Consider the following 8,596-nt stretch of genomic DNA (forward strand, 5'->3'; position numbering starts at 1 on the left):
GTCCTTATATATTCCTAAAATATGATCAGTAAATCAAAGGTGTTCCGGCAACCAAACATTATGCTGTGCACCATCCAGTGGGCTGAAAGTAGAATAGCACATCTTCAGTTTGTTTTCACGTGAAAGCAGCTGTGGCATTTTTTGAGTTTCAATGCTGAATCTCATTTATTGCACGTTTTCATTGAAAAGTTTGTTCAGAGGATCATAGATTTTCCATCATCTTAGGCCTCTACTTTCAAGAAGACTATTGTCATTGTTGTTGTGTGTCTTCAAGTTGTTTGGACTTACACCATGCCTAAGATGACCCTATGTAGGGTTTTCCTTGGCAAGATTTGTTCAGAGGAGATTTGACATTGATTTCTCCTGAAGGCTGAGAGTTTGTGACTTGGCTAAGGTCACTCAGGGCGCCCATAGCCACCGGGAACACTGCTTTTTTGTTTTCCGTTGTGGTCGCATCGTCGGGACGCAGCACAGAGGAGCGCCGTACCTGCCATGTGTGTAGGTGCATCAGGCACATTGGGGCTGTGTGTCAGTGGGATGCCGGCCCCCAATCTGTCCTCGGCTAGGATTTTATTGCCAGTCTGTTGAGGCACGCAGTCTCCCAAGCAACATGAGCAACTGGAAAGCTGCATAATGGAGTCACACTTCCGATATTCCATGAACATCAGGACTACAATGCCATCTAATCTGTGAGATTAGGAAGACTACTAGCCATTGGGTTAGGATATAGTTGATTCTTTACTTATTTGACTGAAATGATCACTCTGAACTTATATATTCTGTGTCTGAAAAACAAGATGGTACTTCATGTAAAGTAACCTTTTTTCTATAGAATTTCCTTACTTAGAATAACGCTTTTCTTAAAGAGTACTCGGTCCACTGTCACACTGCCTCTTTCACATGCCTTAGCTTGGCATACCTAGCCTCCAAAAGTAGGAGAAAAGGGAACTGTCCTCTTTAAAAAGAACTCACATACCACTCCTTTCCTTTTGTTGTTACAAGCCAGAGTTTCCTCAAATGACCTTGGGCATAGTTGGCCTCTTTTAACCACCAGGACATAGCTCACAGCCTAAACCACAGTTCACAAACAGTCCTAAACAAGCTGTAGCTACGGCCATATCCCAATACAACATTAAGCAGGACAAAAGCGTGTCATCTTCAGATAGTATGTAATATAACAAACTCTTAGACTCACAAAAGTCAGTCAGTCACTCTCCTTGCTCATTTCTTGATCCTAGACCAATTTCCTTGATTCTGCTCAGTTTTCCTACACTGCTTTCCAATCAACTATGAGTAAGTAGAAGTCCTGCTTTGGTGTGTGATCAAATTCCTCCTGAATTCCAGCACAGATTATTTTCAATCCACATCTCTGCAGTTGGACAAACTAGATTAGAATAAATTATTATCATGATTATTATTATAATTATGGTTTTTTTCTGAAATCTTAGTGGCCCATACAGACAGGCCAAAATAAAGCTGCTTCAGGTCCTTTGAAGTTATGGTTTGAAATGACATGCACATCTTAAAGGCCAGAACACACAAAAGCTGCACTCCAGTCCTTAGGACTGGAGCATGGCTTTGGCGTGGCTTCCAGCCTCTTAGGGATGCATGCATCATTTCAACAGCATAATATCCAAAGTGACTCAAAGCCGCTATATTTGGCCTGTCGTTCGGGCCCATGATATTCTTTGGACAGACTTAAGTGCCATGGCAGCGCCAAAATTAGGGTTCCTAGAGCACACAGCAACCGCACACTCTTGGAAACCTAATATGTATGGATGGTGCCATATTTACGTGGCACTGTCTATACGTGGCATGCGTGCATGACGCAAAGCGCGCACTGCATCCGAACTCCAGCCAACCATGCTTTGTCTTGGACAATCATCCGGCCACGCCAAGGAGAAACCCGGTTTCTCGGGAGACAGTGGAGGCCGGCAAAAGTGCAGGGAGAGAAATCCCATCCTGGAAGTCTGCCCCCAGACGCAGAGGTTGCCTCCCTAGAGAATGGAAATCCACCCTGGAGGGCAGAGGTTCTGCCCCCAGCCTGGAAACAGGGTGCCAGAAAAACCTTTAGTTGGGACACTTGGCCTTGAAAAGGTTCACCATCACGGTCCTAATGTGTTGTGCAACTTCAGACTTTCCTTTCACTCCGAACGCATCAACAGCTGAACATCCATTCAACTTGAATCCAGTTGCATCATTAGACCATAGTGCTACTTCTTACTTGTCCTCTGCTCTTCCCCAGTAGCTTGCTCAGTTCCTTCCAGACCTGGGAGTCTCTTGTTTCATTTTGGACTGTCTCATTACACTATTTTCAAGATAGAAGGCTTCTGGAGTGGTTTACCATCTCTTTCTGCACAATACTAACAAGCATTAACTATTGTCCACTGCTATATGCTCTAAATGATCCTCCAGTCAGCTCTCTCTCTCTCTCTCTCCTCTCCACACACACACACACACACCACACACACACTGTTTGGCACATTTAGTCCAACCCCCCCCCCCCCCCCCCCCCCCCCCCCCCCCCACCTCACTCTCAAAAATACTGTCTGACATGTAGACTTTCTGCACTCAGCTACATCAACAGAGTCTCTCTTGCAGATAGCCATCCCCCCACAAAAATTGTAGTGCCATGGAAGTTACGGGACATGTGGGGAACTTTGTGATGATATCATTTCGCAGCAGCCATGGATAGCTGGGCTACAATGGCTAAACAGTGTGTCCGGATGCTGGAAGGAGAAAGCATAACACGTTCTGTCTGCAGTTCATTCATGCTGTGCTATGCATTACAGGATCACATCCTGGATCATAATAATAAAATAAGAAAAAAAAAAAAAAAAAATAAATAATAAGAATAATAATAAGATAATAATTTTGTTTATATCCCGCCTTTCCAATTGCATGATCAAGGCGGCTTACAAGACAAGAAACAATAAAAATACAGATAAGCTCACAATATGAAAAGTTTAAAACATCATTACTAGGGGTAGGAACGGGAAGCTATACACAAACCTTGCTTTGAATGGAACATTGCACAAAAGAGTGCACAACTGAATGAGTATTCCTGCTGATTTTAGCTGGTGCAGAACAGATGCATATCAGCTGACAGTATACATTCTCATGGGCAATGGCACCACACATGAAACACCATTGTCCACAACCTTGAATAGAATGCAATGATGAGGACATCAGATGAAAATAAACCAACCACTCTATAGGAATCGTATAATCATCGTCGCCAACAGGATCTCAGCCCTTATGCTTAGCAACAGTGTAAATATGCGATGGCCCAGCCTGCCAATTTGGATTTGTTCCCAGTACACTTCTCTACAATGAATTCTCCCTCTCCCAATGACAGCAGCTAGTTAAGTAGGTGGAGTAACCAATGTCAATGGCCCATAGCAATGGAAGGATTGTTTTGTGTGCTGAGATGCTAAGCCCAAAATCAATTTGCATATTTCGCAAAAACTCTGCTTCAGTTTGTAGTCTCTCACTCTGCTGCTCCATCCTACTCTTCCGCACCCCCCACCCCCCCCCATCAGGAACACAAAGAGCAATGCAATGTCATCATTCCTTAAACAGTTTATGTCACAAGCAATATGAATATAGGGTAAGTTGCCACCATCTGGGCTCGTAAATATCACCTGCCAAGAAGGAAAGTAGCAAGCATGTAGCAAAGTAAGGAAAATTTCATAATCAGCAGTTGGTTGGGGGGCCTCCTGGAGGTGAATGCAATGCGCCAATATAGGGAAGTAATGTAGACTTCAGTCCAACTCTGCTTGTCCCTGGAATTTGGATAGTAGAAGGAAAGCCGTTGTAAAACATGTTTGGTTCCCACACACGTTTTCTTTTTGATTTTCATTTGGATAAGATGCGGCAGATGTAAAGAAGTAAAACACAGGATGTTACAAGAAAGGCCACATTGGAGAGCAGATTGATGTTTCCCATCACGCCCTTTCAAGAATGCAGCTCTGTCTGGTCCTGGTATGTCCAGGATTGTTTATGCGTTATGAGCAGCAGTGTCATAAAAGACACCGCTTCATTGTTTAGAGCTCTGTTTGTGGCCATCCGCCAGAGGGCATACTTCGTTCGGTAGAACGGGAATGGACGAGGGATTTGTTTAAGTTTAGACAAAGAGTGTCAATGAAGTTTGACTTGAACAATTTGTGCCACAGTGGGGGATTCTTGTGGCTGAGAGAGGCTGAATGTTAAGCTGAATAATTTCTGCTCTTACGTCAGGTGGGATGAATACATAGGTAAGGCATAAGCCCAGGCAAATAGGAGAGCACTTGAAGGACAGCTAAGCCGCCAACTTTGGGGCCGTCGGGTATGTGTTGGACCATAGATTCCCAGAATCCTGTCAGCACCTGTGGATGGCTGGGCTGGGGGGCCTTCTGAAGATGGTGAAGTAGACAGAACATCTGGAGGACCAAAGTTTGGAGCAAATGCAAAAATTTTTTTTTACCCTAGACCAATCTCCAACAACACCAACCATCATACACCAACACAAACACACTGCTCAGGAGCTGTCAGTTGAAGGATGCAGCCATAGCATCCCACAGAGTGAACCTCTCCAAGGCTTGTGGCTTAAATGCCTTCTAAGGAGTAGAAAATTCATTCACATCTCCTAGAAAAGACTTGAACCAACGTGTTGGAAACATGCTTCTTATCATTGAGGAGTTTTGCTACATAAGGTTTCATCAAATACGTGCTTCCCGGGAACTCGTCTGTCCACTTGGTCGATCTCTAAGTCAACGGGTGTGTGATGTCAACGGCCAAATAATGCACACTGGGCATTTTGCAGGCTAGCATCAATTAGAGTATGAAATCACAGGGAAGTAGTGTGAATCATAGAATCTGTGGGATACTGGAAGCAGTCTTAGTAAGGTCATATAGTCACTAAGCCTGTACTAGTATATAAGATGATTGGACAACTCTGATAATGCCAAGTAATGAACCAATTCCTAGTTTTTATCCTTGGATGGCTTTCTTGTTTGTTTGCCAATGCTAGTTTACCAGTCACACTCTCTCCATGCATCAACTCTGAACATACAGGCATTTTTCTTCTCTCTCTCCTCTGTTAGACAGCTGTTCAATTATGCACAAGTAAAGTAGGTAAAAATACTTTACCAATCGAGCACTAAAGCTTATTGTAATGCGTAAGTAAACTAACATATATAACCTACCATTTTTATTTCTATTTCCGCACTCTCTCCCTGCGGATGGTACCTTTCTCTGTTTAGAGACGTTTGTGAGGTGAGTGGGGTTGGGACTGGGCTTGTTGCGTCACTTCATCTGTCTGCCTTGATCAATATGATCACATGTGCTTCAGAGATCCACTACGCTGTCCTCTCATATGTAGCCCAAGAGTTTGGAGTTGCAAAGATGGAAATAAATTAAAGGGAGGAAAGTTCACGATATTGGTGTATTGGGGGCCCCAGGGCAGCTGCGTGCAAATAGAATGCCGTGGTGCTTGGAATCCCATAGACCTATGCGTTTTCTTGGTGGTGTTTTTTCAATCAAGGATAGCTGAGCAGTGGATAACTCCCTGCAAGGAGATATGAATGAGAATAAGCAACAGCCTTGGGAGTTGACATTTCATATACAACATTGTGCCTGTCACTGTTTACTTTGTGGTAAAGCGCATGTGACAGCTATTTCTTTACAGTTATACGGTTTTTTATTAAATTTCAAATAAAAAAATAGACATAAACACATACGTGAATTTTTGAACAAATCATTTCCATCATACACTTAACCTTCTCTTCCCACATTGAATCCATTTTGCATGACTCTGTGCTTCATCTCAGTTCCTTCACATTCTCTCCTTCTTTTTTAAATTTTTTTCTCGGAGAGCTAATTCCTCGTATTTCACCGTTTTATTTGACCACCAACCTTTAAACTAACTTCATGTATTCTCATTATCAATAGTAGCCATAACCATTTTTCTTACAATATTTAATATTGGAGTCCAAGCCTGTTCTATTTGTTTGTCTTGGTTCCTCTGTTTGTTTAGACATCTCAGTAGCTAACTTCTTACCATCTCCCATAAAAGGCGTCTTGAGGTGATAACCTTTTCTAAGGTACTGGTTTTCTGAATTCTTTGTGTATTTATCTTTCCCGAACAACATTTAGCATGTACAGCCTTATTTTTTTTAAAGTCAATTGCAAGAAGAGAACAATTACTTTATTGGTGTGATGAGTAAGGTTTTCTAGCTATTTTCAAAGTTACTTTTCAAGGACATTCAGAAGCATTTTGCCATAAATTTTAGGGCATAGTCTATCAATCATAGGGTTCCTCCTCAAAAAAAAGTAACAGAGAATAATGCAAAAGTTACAGTCAGTACATCAAGCGTTAACCTATTTTTTCCACATTAAATTAGGTTCCTTTTTAAATACTGAAATTTTGTAATAGACAGTTAGTTTTTTGAAAGTAAACTTTCTGATCTCGTTTCTATATCAATGAAAGCCACAGGGAAAGGGCTGAGAGGGATCCTCTTTTGCACTAACACAATTATACAACTAAATCACTTTGGTCTTGTGGTTACATCCCATGGAATCCTGCATTTGTATATTTATGAGACACTAGCACTCGCTGGCGAAGATTCTAAGTGCTTCATGAACAATGTACCCCAGGGTTCTACCAGGATGGAGCCACCTTGTTTTAAGTGGCAATCGAAGGTGCTATACGGTGTATGTGAATGGGTCCAAAAACAAAAGAGATTATTTCTCTGTTGTGAAAACGTATAGGACTTTGAATTTATACCAGTGTTCATGCAAGACACAGCGATCTTGCACCAAAAAACGCACACACGAATGACTATCTGGAAGCAGTGGGTTTTTGCATTAAAACACAGTTTTTACACTCACACACAAAACCATATATTTCTGTGCATAATAATTTCCCAGAACACTTCAGAGTGTTGCACATTGTGTAAAAACTGCACAATTTTTTTTTGCCACTGTGTACTGTTCCTGACCAGATTTTCCAAGTGTCAGGAAACTCATTTTTCAGCCAGGAAGGAAATGTTGAATATATATATATATATATATATATATATATATATATATTCCAACAATTATCTGGTACCCTTACAACTCAGCAAAGCTGAAGAGGAAACAGACTCATTATTTGTTTGTTTGTTTGTTTGTTTGTTTGTTTGTTTGTTTTGAGATAATTCAACGTTTCTCCTCATTCCAGATGATTTTTCTGCTTTCATGAGTACAATTCACTGAATGCAACAGTGTGTGTGTGTGTGTGTGTGTGTGTGTATTAGGCCTGAACTCTGTTGCTAGTTCTAAGTAGAGTATCATCATATCAATGGAACTTACCAATGTGTTGTTTCATCATTCAACAATTGATTCAATGGATCTATTCTCTTTTGGACTCACCAACAGGATTTAGGCCAAGGTTTTGAAATAGTTGAGCTGTAACTATATGCAGAAATACCTGAATAGTACTCAAACCAAATTAACCCCCCCCAACCAGAAAATATGTATTATTATGAACATTTCAATTAGCTGTAATTAGGACTGTCAGCTTATTAAAGGCTGTAAATGGCTGTTTGCCTGGCCTTCAACTCAGTAATGAATTAATTGATCAATTATATTTAAATATGTTTTCATATTATCCCCCCCCCCAAAAAAAATGTCATTTGGAAGATACTAAAGGTGGAAGAAGCATTCTTAAAAATTAATTAATAAAACATACCACTGATTATTTGAAAAGGTTCCCTTCCATGGCCCTTACTCCAACAAAACATCAGGAAACAGGGCTACTCAATGGACAAGCAGACACATGGTCTCCTTCCTTGGAGGTCTTTAAGCAGAGGCTAGATGGCCATCTATTGGGGATGCTTTGATTGGATTTCCTGCATGGCAGGGGGTTTGACTGGATGGCCCAGCGGTCTCTTCCAACTCTATGATTCTGTGATTCTATGCTAAGCTATAATAGCCCCATCAATTGAAATATCTCCTATCAGCTAATCATCTAAAATGGCAGGGAGAATGTTGAAGTCATACACAAAACATGTCTCCTCCTCAGCTCACTGGGTGCCAAATAATAGCACCAAAATTCCCTCAAAGAGCAGGAGGGAATTTTGCCACACTTTGGGGAGACAAAAGCCATTTTAGGTCAAGGAGTGGCCTCTACTCACTTTCTGTCCTGCAAAAGAGTTGAGACCAGCAGAACACCCAATCTGCAAGCCTGAGATTTCAGAGAGTGTAACCCCATCCAGCATGGACAAAATCTTTGTTCCCTGATCTGCCTTACAACTGACCAAAGTGCATCTGTCTTGTCTGGATTAAGTTTCTATTTGTTTGCCCTCATCTAGTCCATTACTGACAACAGACATTGATTCAGTATCAAGACAGCCTCCTTGGAATCAGATGGGAAGGAGAGGGAGAATTGGATGCCATCAGTGATACCAAACCCTAAAACTCCAGGTCAGCTCTCCCAACAGTTTCATGTAGATGTCAAACAGTGTAGGGGACTCCACAGGCCAACAGCCAAAGCATCAAACAGGAGTCCCTCAGCAACATCTTCTGAGTTTGCCTCTCTAAGATCAGAACTACTGCATAACAGGGGCCGGTTACA

Source organism: Sceloporus undulatus, chromosome 3 (genome assembly GCF_019175285.1).
Source record: "Sceloporus undulatus isolate JIND9_A2432 ecotype Alabama chromosome 3, SceUnd_v1.1, whole genome shotgun sequence".
Taxonomy (NCBI): Eukaryota; Metazoa; Chordata; class Lepidosauria; order Squamata; family Phrynosomatidae; genus Sceloporus; species Sceloporus undulatus.